The 10020-nt window shown below is 35.5% G+C and overlaps 2 non-coding genes and 2 pseudogenes across 2 annotated transcripts; all 4 read right to left on the bottom strand.

Moving 5' to 3' along the window:
• Positions 1–2345: 2345 nt before the first annotated feature.
• LOC148946398 (U1 spliceosomal RNA) lies at positions 2346–2512 on the bottom strand. Its single transcript, XR_016142662.1, has one exon. It is a non-coding gene; the product is annotated as a U1 spliceosomal RNA (small nuclear RNA).
• A 391-nt stretch (positions 2513–2903) lies between these two features.
• On the bottom strand, positions 2904–3061 carry LOC148946399 (U1 spliceosomal RNA). The gene has a single exon (XR_016142656.1). It is a non-coding gene; the product is annotated as a U1 spliceosomal RNA (small nuclear RNA).
• Positions 3062–7123: 4062 nt separating this feature from the next.
• Positions 7124–7251, bottom strand: LOC148946400 (U1 spliceosomal RNA; annotated as a pseudogene).
• Positions 7252–9609: 2358 nt separating this feature from the next.
• On the bottom strand, positions 9610–9738 carry LOC148946401 (U1 spliceosomal RNA; annotated as a pseudogene).
• Between the last annotated feature and the right edge of the window lie 282 nt (positions 9739–10020).

Below are 10020 nucleotides of genomic sequence, written 5' to 3' on the forward strand. Positions count from 1 at the left end.
AAGTAGTTGAAAAACTACTATGGAGTCTATGGAATTTACGTAAGGAGTAAAATATTTTACTTAAGGAGTTATTTATTGTAATGGTTTCACAAGCAAGATAAAGAAACTTAAGGAGAAGGAAAGATATGAAAGTCAAGCTAAAAAGCTGGCAAATATAACCAAGAGTAGCTTCAGAGGTTGGAGAATCGAAACCTAACCAAAGAACCCTAGACCTTAGGCCCAGCGAGGTACGATGAGGCTTCGATCCATCCATCTCCGGGGCATACACCCAACGCCACTTCCACTGCGCTAAGCTGCTCACGTTACGGAATGTGATTAAAATATTATTTGATGTATTATAGGGAAAGTTTTACTAAATCTCCAATTTTAAAGCACAAGACAAGCTCTAAATCATGGTTCCAGCTGTAGCTGCAATCTAGCAAAAGAGCAACTAAAGCCCATAGTAGCTAAAAGTTAAAAATATGTTTTGAAAAATCATAATTGCAGCAGTTGGTGCAACCTAGTAGTAAAAGGCGAAACAGACACCCATTGTAACTGTAAGGTTGCCCCTACTTAATCAGGGCAAAAATTTGGTAGCCTGTTATAACTGAGGCTTGTGTAAAATCAGTACTCAGAATCCAGTGACAACTGATATTTATTATAAAAGGAAATAAAAGGGAAATATTCTAACCTTAATTATTTTGAATACTTCTAAACCTCTTCTAGGTCTGTTGTCTAATATTGTGTGGGTCTGCTTGTTCAATCCACAAATGTTTACCGAAAAAAAAAGGATTAAGTTAATTCTAGGCTATCGAATGCTTCTAATTGAAATAGCCACACTCGAATAATCAGACAGCCTTGGGTACCAGTGTAATTAAAATTCTCTACATCAAATTATTGTTCCTAGGAATAACCTTTTTATCAGGTCTCACTGGTTGTATAAACTAAACCAAGTTTCAGGTTTATATCCTGAAAAGGAAGTTAGTGTTCTTTGGAACTTTGATAAACTACAACTTTCTAGAGAAAATTGGATCTTTGGACGGAAGAGATTGGAAATCTTAATCTAGCAATTTAATTCCTCTTTCTTCCCGAGCCATTCTGTAAAACATCAGGACTGCCTGTATATAATATTAGCACGGGTTGAGAACTGCAGAGGTGGCTAAAAAGAGGAATAGGTCCCTCTTTCGTATAACGTCAGAGAATTTGCTAGGGGAGGAATATTGTTTTGTCCTCTAGTTCCAATCTTTTTATATGTACATAAAAGTTTTTAATAAACGCTAGGTAAATTCCAAAGGTCACTAAGCTGGAAGGAGGAGAAAAAAGGCTCTTTAATTTATTTTTTACGGTAAAGGAGTTTATATTGTAATTAACCTTATGTTATTCCCAAGTTTCAGTTTCTAAGACGAACTAATTTTATTTCTATTTCAATCCTTAGAAAGTGCTGCATTTCACCTAGGGTCCCCAAGTTTTTCTAATCAAATATACCCCCAATCCCCAAATTATAATAAATGTCGTGGTTTGACTTCAGCACTAGTTTTTATGTCTCCTATATACGTATTAAATTTATTACTTAGCCTGGTTTATCCAGGTAATATAAATCTTTCAGAAGTTTACTTCTTATCTCAATTTTATCTTCAAAGGAACTTTATGTCGGCTAGTAGTAGCTTTTTATCCTAATTGATAAAGAAAACACTTACTCATATTCTTTGGTTCTGAGGCAAACTACCCCGATTTGTCTCTCATCCGTAAGTTATATTCATTTTGCTACTTGATCGGTTTAGCGACCTCCCCTGCTCTTTTAGCCAATCAACAACTTTTTGTAAAAAGTTTTTGTTTTTTTCCAGCATTTCAAGACCTTGTATTCCTTTTTGTTTTGTACCCAAAACTGGTCTAAATTAGGTCTTCAAATATTTATCACGGGTTCAAAAGTCGTTCGATTCTTGGACAAAGAAGTGTCACTACAAGATTTATGACTAGTCACGAAAAGTGAATTTATGTTCAAATGCTAGCTAATTTGAAATTGTCGCTATATTTCTGATCTATTGAAGCGAAAGAGAATTTCCAGCTCTACTAAAATTAAGTTACCAAATTACACAAAATTAAGGCCTCCTTACATAAGTTACATAACCAAAAACTTAACCATTACGTAACAAAGTTACATAACCAAAAACTGAAAAAAAAACACGTTTTGAAAACTGTAAAAAAGAAGGAAATCTAGGCCATAGTAGCGGAAATGTTAAAATAAATAATCATATGTTGGATGATGCTATAAAAATAAATAGGGGATCGAAATAGTTAAATATGAATGCAGACATTGGTATTATGGTTGTAAAGATATCCAAAACCCAGAAGAGAACAAACCACGGCATATGGTAACTAAAAGTTAACATAATAAAACAGTTGCAGCTTACGCTGTTGAGTTACCCACATTTGGGGTAGTCACAGGGGTCAACCAATCCAAAGTGCAATGGAAAGATCTCACCCTGGGAGTGCTTTCTATATGATCAAGGCAGTTTCTGAGCCAGGCAAGTGTAAGTAGTTCAAAAACTAACATTTTGCTAATATTTTACTTAAGGAGTTTATGGAGTTTACTTAAGGAGTAAAATATTTTACTTAAGGAGTTATTTATTGTAATGGTTTCAAAAGCAAGAAAAACCAAACTTAAGCAGAAGGAAAAATATGAAAGTCGAGCTAAACAGGTTGCTGTCAAATATAACCAAGAGTAGCTTCAGAGGTCGGTAAATCGAAACCTAAACAAAGATACTTAGACCATAGGCCCAGCGAGGTTCAAGCAGGCGTCGATCCATCCAGCTCCGGGGCAGACACCTAACGCCACTTCCATTGCCCTAAACTGCTCAGATTACTGAATGTTATTAAAGTGTGATGTGATGTATTATAACGGAATGTTTTGCTAAATCCCCAATTTTATAGTACAAAACTAATATCACAGTTGCAACTTACGCTTTTGAGTTACACACATTTGGGGTAATCACAGGGGTCAACCAATCCAAAGTGCAATGGAAGATTTCACCCTGGGAATGCCTCCTTTATGATCAAGGCAGCTTCTAAGCCAGTCAAGTGTAACTACTACTACTATTTACAACTCACCGCAGCACCTAGCCACCTGAGGCCAACACAGCTACGCAAGCTCCTCCTTCATCCCAATCTATTCAAAGCATCCCTTTTTACGCCCGCCCATGAAGTTCCTCCCACCCCAAACGGGGACGACCTGCTTTCTGTTTAGCCTTAGATGGTTGGCCGAAAAGAACAATCTTTGGCAATATGTCATCCTTCATTCGCATAACTTGCCCTAGCCACCTCAACCTTTCTTTCATTATAGCCCTAGAGAATGGTTTTGAACCACATTTTTCGTATAGCCTATTGTTTGAAATACGGTCAGTCAGCCAGGTACCCAGAACAATCCTTAAGCAATTTCTCTGGAAAACATCTAGCAAATCTTCATTCGCTTTTCGGAGCGCCCATGCTTCAGAGCCATATTTGACCACTGTCATCACTGTAGCTTCTAATATTCTAATCTTGGTTTGCAGACTAATCTTCCTATTCTTCCAACCTTTTTTTTAACTGTGTTAAAACACCCTGAGCCTTGGCTATTCTACTTTTAACATCTTCACTGCTCCAACCATCTTTACTAATAATACTACCAAGGTAAGAGAAGCTGTCCACCTGATCAATCTTTTCATTATCCAACTTCACCTTTTCATCTTCACTTTTTCCTAGCTTTAGTGACTTAGTATTTTTAACATCAATTTTTAACCCTATTCTAGCACCCTGAAGTCGCAAAACCTCTATAACTTCATTCATTTTGCTCACACTTTCATCTAGGATGCTTAAATCATTAGCATAATCTAAGTCCAGGAGACTTTTTCCTCCCCATTTGATTCCGTGGTCTCAAAGTCCATTAAAATAATCCATATAAAGGGGGATAGAACACAACCCTGCTTAACTCCTGATTTAATGCGAAACCAGCTGCTAACCTCATTTCCTACCTTAATCCCAGCAGTGTTGTTCTCGTACATAGCCCTTATCACTTTAATGTATTTATCTGGCATACCATACAAGGATAAAGTTTTTACTAAAACTCTTCTATCAACAGAATCGAACGCTTGCTCATAATCTATAAAACTGAGGACCAAAGGTGTTTGACAACTCAGGCACTTCTCAATTATTAACCTAAGAGTGAAAGTTTGGTCGACACATCCTCTACCCTTTCTAAAACCGGACTGTTCTTCTCTTAAAACTTTGTCTACGGCATCTCTCAGTCTAAAAAGTATCATTTTACTAAGTAATTTACTACCTACAGAGACCAGACTAATGCCTCGATAATTACCACACTCACTTTTATCACCTTTCTTATAAAGTGGCATAATTAAGGTTTTCCTATAATCGTTAGGTACTTTTCCTTTTTCAAAAATCATATTCATAATCTTCAGTAACTTATTTCTAACCTCAGAGCCACCATATTCAAGAAACTCATTTACCACCCTATCAGCACCTGGAGCCTTATTATTTTTTAGTCTTTTTAGTACTGTCACTAATTCCTCCATACAAAACAAATCTTCCTTCACATCCAAGGTATCACAAACTTTTTCATTTTCCTTTATATCTCTTCCTTCATCTCTATCTCGGTTAAGCAAATTCTTAAAATGTTCGGCCCATCTCTCTTTAGTGTTTTCCTTTTCACTAATTGTGGCCCCATTCCTATCTTTAACTGGGCCAAGTCTGCATTGAATACTCCCTCTCAATTCGTTAACATGCCAGTACAATATTTTACTATTATGCCGTCTAGCTGCATCTTCCAGATCCTCGGCAATTTTATCCATGGCCTCTACTTCACACCTCCTTAGTTCATATTTTAATGCTTTCTCCACTTTCTTTACATTATTTTTGTTTTCATATGATCTATCACTAAGGTAATTCTTGTACAAGTCCTTTCTCCTTTCTATCAAACATAAAGCTTTTTCACTAATATTCTTAGCTGCAGTTGTAGCTTTCTTCCCTAAGACACCTTCAGCAACTTCACAAATTATTTTTCTAAAATTATTCCAACCATCTTCGACATTATCAAATTTTAAACTCTCAAGTTTAGTATTCAACTGTAACATTTTTGACATAAATCCGGCTGCTTTGAATGTCAATCATAAAGTCCAATTAACGAAACAAATACAGATGTATAAAACTTTTTCACATCAACGAATTCGGTAAAGAACAAACCGCGGTATATGGTAATTAAAAGTTAACATAATATCACAGTTGCAGCTTATGCTGTTGAGTTACCCTCATTTGGGGTAATCACTTTGGTCAACCAATACAAAGTACAATGAAAAGGTATCATCCTGAAAGTGCCTGCTTTATGATCAAGGCAGATTCTCAGCCAGGCAAGTGTAAGGAGTTCAAACTAACATTTTACTAATATTTTACTTTAAATATTAAATCATATGCATGATGATGCTATAAAAATAGACAGGGGATAGAAATAGTTCAATATGAATGCGGATATTAGTATTATGGTTGTACAAATTTCTAAAGCCAGCAAAGAACAAACCACGGCATATGGTAACTAAAAGTCAACATAATATCACAGTTGCAGCTTAGATAACCCAAAGTTGCAGTTGCAGCTAAAGATATCAAATACCCAGAAAAGAACAAACCACGGCATATGGTAACTAAAAGTTAACATAATAAAACATTTGCAGCTTACGCTGTTCAGTTTCCTACATTTTGGGTAATCAAAAGGGTCAACCAATCCAAACTGCAGTAGAAATGTATCACCCTGGGAGTGCTTCTTTTATGATCAAGGAAGTTTCTGAGCCAGGCAAGTGTAAGTATTTCAAAAACATCATTTTAATGATATTTTACTTAAGGCGTTTATGGCGTTTACTTAAGGAGTAAAATATTTTACTTAAGGAGTTATTTGTTGTAATGGTTTCACAAGTAAGAAAAAAGAAACTTAGTAAGAAGGAAAGATATAAAAGTCGAGCTAAACAGGTTGCTGGCAAATATAGTTCAAAAACTAACATTTTATTAATATTTTAATTAAGGAGTTTTTGGAGTTTACTTAAGGAGTGAAATATTTTACTTAAGGAGTTATTTTTTGTACTGGTTTTACAAGCAAGACAAAAGAAACTTAAGGAGAAGAAAAGATATGAAAGTTGAGCTAAACAGGTTGCTGGCAAATATAACCAAGAGGAGCTTCAGAGGCCGGTGAATCGAAACCTAACCAAAGATCCCTAGACGATAGGCCCAGTGAGGTTCGAAAAAGCGTCCATCCATCCAGCTCCGGGGCAGACAACGAACGCCACTTCCATTGCCCTAAACTGCTCACATTACTGAATGTGATTAAAGTGTGACCTGATGTATTATAGGGGAAAGTTTTGCTAAATCCCCAATTTTATAGTATACTATTTATAGGTACTATTTATTGTAATGGTTTCACAAGTAAGAACAAAGAAACTTAATAAGAAGGGAAGATATGAAAGCCGAGCTAAACAGCTTGCTGGCAAATATAACCCAGAGCAGCTTCTGAGGTCGGTGAATCGAAACCTAACCAAAGAATCCTAGACCGTAGGCTCAGCGAGGTTCAATGAGGCTTCGATCCATACATCTCTGGGGTATACACCCAACGCCACTTCCACTGCGCTAAGCTGCTCCCGTTACATAATTAGATTAAAATGTTATTTGATGTAATATAGGGAAGATTTTGCTAAATCCCCATTTTTATAAAAAAGGACGAGCTCTAAATAATGGTTCTAGGTGTAGCTGCAATCTAGTAAAAGAGCAAGCGAAACCCATAGTAACTAAAAGTTAAAAACATGTTTTGAAAAATCATAATTGCAGCAGTTGGTGCAACCTAGTAGTAAAAGGCTAATCAAACACCCATTGTAACCAAAAACTGAAAAAAAACACGTTTTTAAAACTGTAAAAAAGAAGGAAATCTAGACCATAGTAACGGAAATGTTAAAATAAATCATCATATGCATGATGATGCTATAAAAATAAATAGGGGATTGAAATAGCTTAGTATGAATGCGGAGATTGGTATTATGATTGTAAATAAATCCAAAACCCAGTAAAGAACAAACCACAGCATATGGTAACTAAAACTTAACATAATATCACAGTTGCAGCTTACGCTGTTGAGTTACCCAGATTTGGGGTAATCACAGGGGTCAACCAATACAAAGTACAATGGAAAGGTCTCACCCTGGGAGTGCCTCCTTTATGATCAAGTTAGCTCCTGAGCCAGGCAAGTGTAAGTAGTTCAAAAACTAACATTTTACTAATATTTTACTCAAGGAGTTTATGGAGTTTACTTAAGGAGTAAAATATTTTATTTAAGGAGTTATTTATTGTAATGGTTTCACAAGTAAGAAAAAGGAAACTTAAGGAGAAGGAAAGATTTGAAAGTCGAGCTAAACAGGTTGCTGGAAAATATAACCAAGAGCAGCTTCAGAGGTCGGTGAATCGAAACCTAACCAAAGAACCCTAGACCTTAGGCCCAGTGATGTTCGATGAGGCTTCTATCCATCCATCTCCGGGGCATATACCCAACGCCACTTCCACTACGCTAAGTTGCTTACGTTACGGAATGTGATCAAAATGTTATTTGATATATTATAAGGAAAGTTTTGCTAAATCTCCAATTTTAAAGCACACGACGAGCTCTAATTCATGGTTCTAGCTGTAGCTGCAATCTAGTAAAAGAGCAAGCAAAGGCCATAGTAACTAAAATTTAAAAATATGTTTTAAAAAATCATAATTGCAGCAGTTGGTGCAACCTATTAGTAAAAGGCGAACCAGACACCCATTGTAACTGTAAGGTTGCCCCTACTTAATCAGGGCAAACATTTGGTAGCATATTAAAACTTAGGGTTGGGTAAGATCGGTACTCAGAATCCAGTGACAACTGATATTTATTATAAAAGGAAATAAAAGGAAAATATTCTAACTCTAATTATTTTGAATACTTCTAAACCTCTTCTAGGTCTGTTGTCTAATATTGTGTAGGTCTGCTTGTTCAATCCACGAGTGTCTACCGAAAAAAAAGGATTAAGTTAATCTATACTATCGAATACTTCTAATTGAAATACCCACACTCGAATAATCAGACAGACTTAGGTACCAGTGTAATTAAAATTCTTTGTATCAAATTATTGCTCCTAGGAATAACCTTTTTATCAAATCTCACTGGTTGTAAAAATTGAAACAAGTTTCAGGTTTATATCCTGAAAAGGAAGTTAGTATTCTTTGGAACTTTGATAACCTACAACTTTCTAGAGAAAATTGGATCTTCGGACGGAAGAGATTGGAAATCTTAATCTAGCAATTTAATCCCTCTTTCTTCCCGAGCCATTCTGTAAAACATCAGAACTTCCTCTATATAATATTAGCACGGGTTGAGAACTGCAAAGGTGGCAAAAAAGAGGAATAGGTCCCTCTATTGTATAACGTCAGAGAATTCACTAGGGGAGGAATATTGTATTGTCCTCTAGTTCCAATCTTCTTATATGTATATATAAGTTTTTAATAAACGCTAGGTAAATTCCAAAGGTCACTAAGCTGGAAGGAGGAGACAAAGGCTCTTTAATTTATTTGTTACGGTAAAGGAGTTTATATTGTACTTAACCTTAGGTTATTCCAAAGTTTTAGTTTCTAAGACGAACTAATTTTATTTCTATTTCAATCCTTAGAAAATGCTGTATTTCACCTAGGGTCCCCATGTCTTTCTAATTAAATATACCCCCAATCCCTAAATTATAATAAAATGATGTGCTTTGACTTCAGCACTAGTTTTTATGTCTCCTATATACGTATTAAATTTATTACTTAGCCTGGTTTATCCAGGTGACAGAAATCTTTCAGAAGTTTACTTCTTATCTCAATTTTATCTTCAAAGAAATTTATGCAGGCTAGTAGTAGCTTTTTATCTTAATTTATAAAGAAAACCCTTACTGATATTCCTTGGTTCTGAGGCAAACTACCCCGATTTGTCTCTAATCCGTAAGTTATATTCATTTTGCTACTTGATCTGTTTAGCGACCTCCCCTACTCTTTTAGCCAATCAACAACTTTTTGTAAAAAGTTTTTGTTTTTTTCCAGCATTTCAAGACCTTGTATTCCTTTTTGTTTTATACCCAAAACTGGTCTAAATTAGGTCTTCAAATATTTATCACGGGTTCAAAAGTTGTTCGATTCTTGGACAAAGGAATGTCACTACAAGATTTATGACTAGTTACGCAAAGTGAAGCTATTTTCAAATTCCAGCTAATTTGAAATTGTTGCTATATTTCTGATCTATTGAAGCGAAAGGGAATTCCAAGATCTACTAAAATTAAGTTACCAAATTACATAAAATTAAGGCCTCCTTACATATCCAAAAACTGAAAAAACACGTTATGTAAATTGTAAAAAAGAAGGAAATCTTGGCCATAGTAGCGGAAATGTTAAAATAAATAATCATATGCATGATGATGCTATAAAAATAAAAAGGGGATCGAAATAGTTTAATATGAATGTGGACATTAGTATTATGGTTTTAAAGATATCCGAAACCCAGAAAAGAAGAAACCATGGCATATGGTAACTAAAACTTAACATAATAAAAAAGTTGCAGCTTACGCTGTTGAGTTACCCACATTTGGGGATAATTACAGGGGTCAACTAATCCAAAGTGCAATGGAAAGGTCTCACCCTGGGAGTGCTTACTTTATGGTCAAGGCAACTTCTGAGCCAGGCAAGTGTAAGTAGTTCAAAAACTAACATTTTGCTAATATTTTACTTAAGGAGTTTACGGAGTTTACTTAAGGAGTAAAATATTTTACTTAAGGAGTTATTTATTGTAATGGTTTAAAAAGCAAGAAAAAACTAAACTTAAGCAGAAGGAAAAATATGAAAGTCGAGCTAAACAGGTTGCTGTCAAATATAACCAAGAGCAGCTTCAGAGGTCGGTGAATCGAAACCTAACCAAAGAACCCTAGACCTTGGGCCCGGCGAGGTTCGATGAAGCTTTGATCCATCCATCTC

Source organism: Artemia sp. Qi Xiang Cuo, chromosome 12, assembly GCF_049724085.1.
Source record: "Artemia sp. Qi Xiang Cuo chromosome 12, ASM4972408v1, whole genome shotgun sequence".
Classification (NCBI taxonomy): domain Eukaryota; kingdom Metazoa; phylum Arthropoda; class Branchiopoda; order Anostraca; family Artemiidae; genus Artemia; species Artemia sp. Qi Xiang Cuo.